Here is a 6,028-nt window from a genome sequence, read left to right as displayed (position 1 = left end):
TGAAAGGCAGCAATACTAATAACTAAGCTACCATGCTTAAGAAGAATAAAAACAATGAGAACATACAACTTTCATGCCTATGTTATTCCACCGTCAGACATGAACCTAGGACCCCAGTGTTACAAGGCAATACTACTAGCCACTGAGCCATCAACTTCTTCATTCTCCGCAGGGAAATAAGATCTTATTATTCTCCTCCTTCCACTCACCACCTCCTTCTTCATCTCCTTCTTCTCCTTTTCCTCTGGAGGAGGAGGAGGAGGAAGAAGGAGAAAGAGGAAAAAAGTAGAAAAATTACTAAGCATGAAGGCTTAGTCATTACCCCTGCAGCCTTGCCGCAATGGGGTCCTAGGTTCACATTTGACCTGCATGGACTTTGTATGTTCTCTTTATTTCATGTTCTCCTCCTCCTCCAAAGAAGAAAAAAGGGAGAATAAGCATTGTGGCTCAGTCCTTAGCACTGTGGCTTTGGAGCACTGATGTTGTAGGTACAAATCTAACCATGGATAATGTATGTATTTTTTTTCGTGTTCTCTTTGTGTTTATTCTTCTTACTCTTTTCTTTCTCTGGCAATGAAAGAAGAAGTGTGGTGGCTCAGTTGTTGGCACTGTTGCCTTGCAGTTCTGGAGTTGTAAGTTCAAATATAACCAAAGTTCTCAAAGTTGATGTTTCCCTTGATGAGATTTGAACTCCAGCATTGCAAGGCAAAAGTACTAATAACTAAGCCCCCTCCACCTGAAAACCAGAGGAAAGATGATTCCGTTAGCAGACGTTTCAGTTAGCAGAAAAATTAAAATATGTTATGGGTCTTGGAGTGCTGAGGTGCAAATATAATTTTATTTTTTAAAAGGCAACCTGTCAGCAGATTCAAGCATATTAAACCGCCTACAGCGATGGAGTCGTGAAGTAACGCTGTTTCCAAAAACATATTTTGCTATGGTAGCTGAAGATATCAGACCGGGAGAAATCAGATTTTAAAAGGTTCCCATGGCACGTGCAAATGAAGCAGACCAGTCCGGTTGGTGGGCCTGATCGTGTCTGCTGGGGAATGTTTGCCTGATAAACAGACCCTCTTTGATGTGTCATGCTGACATCATCCATTGAGAGCCCCAAATCTCACGTATGTGCTGAGAATTTTCTGGAGTTTTTTCTCCACCCCTAATTCCCCCCACCCTCAAAAAAAATTAATAAAACTTGAAATATACATGATATGTGCCCTGAAGTGATGCAATTAAAACATACAACTTGTCTTGCAAAAACAAGCTTATTTAGCCATGTCAATGAAAAAACAAAAAAATGTTATGGTTTCTGGAACAAGACAATGAAAAAAACCAACAAATATTGTTTGGCCATTAAGGCGCAAAATAAGTTGGTCATGAAAATAAAAACAAATTAGTCCTATCTCCCCAACTACAAACCCTTCCTAAATCCACCTGTAGACTTGTGCAGGACTTGTGTTCTAAGTTCTAACTTTTTTTCAAACCAATACTGTTTCCCACTCTGCTATCTCAGAAAACCTATGACCCAGGAGCCAGTGGATCTGCAGGGAACACTAACGCATTCCCACCCATACAACAGGGCTTTAATCTTATTGTATTGCAGGATCTCTTACCTGCTCCATGCAGACATGCACACTGCTCACTGCTCCCTCCTGCTCCTTGCACACCCCTCAGAGCTCTCTCCCACTCTTTGCACACCCCTCAGAGCTCTCCCCCGCTCCTTACACACCCCTCAGAGCTCTCCCCCGCTCCTTGCACACCCCTCAGAGCTCTCTCCCGCTCCTTGCACACCCCTCAGAGCTCTCTCCCGCTCCTTGCACACCCCTCAGAGCTCTCTCCCGCTCCTTGCACACCCCTCAGAGCTCTCTCCCGCTCCTTGCACACCCCTCAGAGCTCTCTCTCGCTCTTTGCACACCCCTCAGAACTCTCTCCCGCTCCTTGCACAACCCTCAGAGCTCCCTCCTGCTCCTTGCATAACCCTCAGAGCTCCCTCCCGCTCCTTGCACACCCCTTAGAGCTCCCTCCCACTCCTTGTACACTCCTCAGAGCTCACTCCCGCTCCTTGCACACCCCTCAGAGCTCCCTCCTGCTTTTTGCACACCCCTCAGAGCTCCCTCCTGCTCCTTGCATAACTCTCAGAGCTCCCTCCTGCTCCTTGCACACCCCTCAGAGCTCCCTCCCACCCCTTGCACACCCCTCAGAGCTCCCTCCCACTCCTTGCACACTCCTCAGAGCTCCCTCCTACTCCTTGCACACTCCTCAGAGCTCCCTCCCACTCCTTGCATACCCCTCAGAGATCCCTCCCACTCTTTGCACACCCCTCAGAGCTCCCTCCCACTCCTTGCACCCCCCATTAGAGCTCTCTCACGCTACTTGCACACCCCTCAGATCTCTCTCCCGCTCCTTGCATGCCAGCATGCACAATAAGTCTCCATTGCCCACAGGCATTCCTCTACTGCTTCCCCCACACAGTCAGTGGTAGAAGTTTCTCCATGTTATTCGGCACTGACAAGCATTCCCATAACATCACATTATCACCTCAGTTCAGGAGACAGCGGTTCAACGCTGGGCACAACATCCTGCCCTACTACTGCTACAGGGACTCAAAGGGCTACAATTACATACTAGTATGTCTACAGGCGAACTGGGAATCTTCCGGGTTGGGTAGATTAATCTAGGCAGGCATGTTGAAGGACATTTTACACAACCCGATAAGTAGGTAGAAACATTCCTCTGAACATTTTTTGCCAAATTGTTGGGAGGTGCTTAAGTACAAAAGATCAGCCTATGCAGAGCAAATGCTGGTAGGCTGGTCAACTTGTTCATGCAAGCATAAAAATACTCACTGGTATGTAAATGGGGAAATGTGCAGCCAACCTCTGACAGTTCTACGGGGCAAATGATTGTGCTAACCTTCATTTGTCTTCTAGCCGAGTCTGAATCAAGCTTGTGAAGGCCCAGTCAATGAACTCAAGTCATTGATTGGCACTCATCTACAGGAGTAAATTGTTCCATGTAAGAGGACCCTAGAACATCTCATCCAGCCAACCAGTATCCTGCTCTGCACTGAAGAAAAGAATGAACCCTCAAAACAATCTGTCTTCAAATAGTTATTCTTTATTTTGGGGAAATCTCTTAATTTTCATATTTTTTGCCATGGAACATTGCCTGAAAATAAATCACTGTACACCTACTGAGAAAAATCTATCAATCTACTGGTAAGCTAGTGAAAGTATTACAAGGACATATACTTTATTAGAGACACCGATAGAAGCGCTTCGGACTTCCTTTGGCCTTGACATCAATGAATGGCCGAGCGCTGCCTGTGATTGGCTGAGCACTGTGACCAATCACAGGCAGTGCTCAGCTGTCATTCATTGAATGGCTGAGCACTGCCTGTGATTGGCTAAGCAATCCACTTAGGTTTAACCCACAGCACACCTCAGGATTCTTCAAACCAAATGGGAGAATGACTAATAAGTCCAAGGGATGCACGCCAACAGTTAGGGGGTCAGAGCCTCCAAAGAGCCCCCCAAAATATATCACGATCTCTCACAAAAGGATAATGGCAGCATCCAGAGCATAGTATAAAAACAAATACTTTATTCCTCCAAAAACATGCTACGTTTCGACCCTCATGGGGTCTTTATCAAGCATAAGGATATCATTCATTAAACACCACTATATAACAAAACAGTAGTTGTGCCACCACCAATCACCTTTACAGATTCTCATATGTGTGCAATTATCATTACCTTATGGCTCAGCCTCCTGGTCCAGTAACTTTCCGTTAATAATAGCATGGGGCACAATCCCCACGGCTGTCTCCATGTGCGATGTCCGTTATGCTAGTGACCGGCGTTTACACTGACCTATTGCGCATGCTCGGGATATATCCGGTCCCGCGAGCATTCCTAATGCCCTCTGAGCAACGGGACTCATAGATCTCAGTGCTTCTGCGCGATTCTTTAATAAGAAATATCGCGAGGGCTCCTTATCCCTAATGGGAAAGCTCACGGAGCGCTGCACTCTCAAACCTCTGGTTACAGGGCAGTCCCGTGCAAATGGGCGGAGCTAAGGATCTCTGCTCCAGGTCATTGGGCCATAGCAATGTAAATGTAAGAACTACATATCTCAATCCCGGGAGTGTGTTCCCAAATCGTGCAGGTTACAAATCAAGCATAATTCAGTTGTGTAGGAACACCCTGCTCTCCCCATAGTAAAAAACTGTTTAAATTTACCCTTTTGTTCTCTTTACAAGGTGCAAAAGAATATCGACTATGTTTTCAATGCATAATTCAATTTATTCAAGGGAATCCTTGTATTATATATCATATCCCATTTACATTAGAATCAAAAACATATCACACTATGTAAGAGGGGCAAAAAAAACAAAGTAGAGGGAGGCAAAGGAAATTAAAGGGGACCTTCGAATTTACTCAAAAGCAATTCCAAATGCAAGGGGGTATATTTCGCATCATCCCCAGAAGCAGTATCCTTAGTCCCACATCGGCCAAAGAATTTGTTTCCTTCGTTGAATCATGATACACATGGAGAGAGTCGAGGAAATGCCCCGGTCTGTATCCAACATATTCAAGACCTATGAAGGGAGCCATGGCATTCTGCACTATGGAATCTGTAACGAATAAAACAAGAATAATTAAAAACAATCAAATGGCGACGTGGTAGATGTAATAGTAATGTCAACTATCCCATATTCCTAAAAACGAGGCGGAAAAGAAATTAGATGTGTGGCATATAATCATAATCCAAATTAAGTCCTCTTGGTGACATTGTGTCCAATGTGAAGATCCAACGCAAGGTAATGATAATTGCACACATATGAGAATCTGTAAAGGTGATTGGTGGTGGCTAGAGATGAGCGAACGTACTCGTCCGAGCTTGATATTCGTGCGAATATTAGGGTGTTCGGGATGCTCGTTACTCGTAACGAGCACCACGCGGTGTTCCGGTTACTTTCAGTTTCCTCTCTGAGACGTTAGCGCGCTTTTCTGGCCAATTGAAAGACAGGGAAGGCATTACAACTTCCCCCTGTGACGTTCAAGCCCTATACCACCCCCCTGCTGTGAGTGGCTGGGGCGATCAGATGTCACCCGAGTATAAAAATCGGCCACTCCCGCGGCTCGCCACACATGCCTTGTGACTTAGCTGAGGGAAAGTGCTGCTGCTGGTGCTGCTGTAGGGAGAGCGTTAGGAGTCAGTGTAGGCTTCAAGAACCCCAACGGCCCTTCTCAGGGCCACATCTACTAGTGTGCAGTACTGTGTTAGCACAGTATTTTTTTTTTTTTGTCCAAAATTGGATCTGCAGAGCATTGCGCCCAGCAATAGGGACAGAAGTCGGGGTTAGGCAGGGAGAGTGTTAGGAGTTAGTGTAGGCTTCAAGAACCCCAACGGTCCTTTCTAGGGCCACTTCTATCCGTGTGCAGTACTGTCCAGGCTGCTGTTAGCAGTGTTGCATTTTTTTTTTTTTCTCAAAACCGGCTGTGCAGAGCATTGCACCCGGCATTAATACTACAGGGATAGAATTGTGTAGGCAGGGCCAGAAGACATACATTATTCATTGAATACACGCAGTGGGGTCTTCCCTTTGCTAAAAAGGAAAAGAAATTATATTTGGCCAGCCTGTGTCAGTCCTAAGGTCTCCGTGTACGTGTGTGCTGCGTGTACAACGTACAAAAATCAGACGCAACCAGCTACGCTTTACTGCAGCCTAGCGCCATTGTCTTTCCTGACTGGCAAATACCTGCTCTGCTAGAGTTAATAACTCTGCTACACTATAGTTGTGTGACACTTTTTGAGGGCCACACCACAGATATTAAACTTCTTGTTCATTGAATATACGCAGTGGGGTCTTCCCTTTGCTAAAAAGGAAAAGAAATTATATTTGGCCTGCCTGTGTCAGTCCTAAGGTCTCCGTGTACGTGTGTGCTGCGTGTACAACGTACAAAAATCAGACGCAACCAGCTACGCTTTACTGCAGGCTTGCACCATTGTCTTTCCTGACTGG

This window comes from Eleutherodactylus coqui, chromosome 5, assembly GCF_035609145.1.
Source record: "Eleutherodactylus coqui strain aEleCoq1 chromosome 5, aEleCoq1.hap1, whole genome shotgun sequence".
NCBI classification, from domain to species: domain Eukaryota; kingdom Metazoa; phylum Chordata; class Amphibia; order Anura; family Eleutherodactylidae; genus Eleutherodactylus; species Eleutherodactylus coqui.
Note: the sequence above shows the minus strand (reverse complement) of the source record.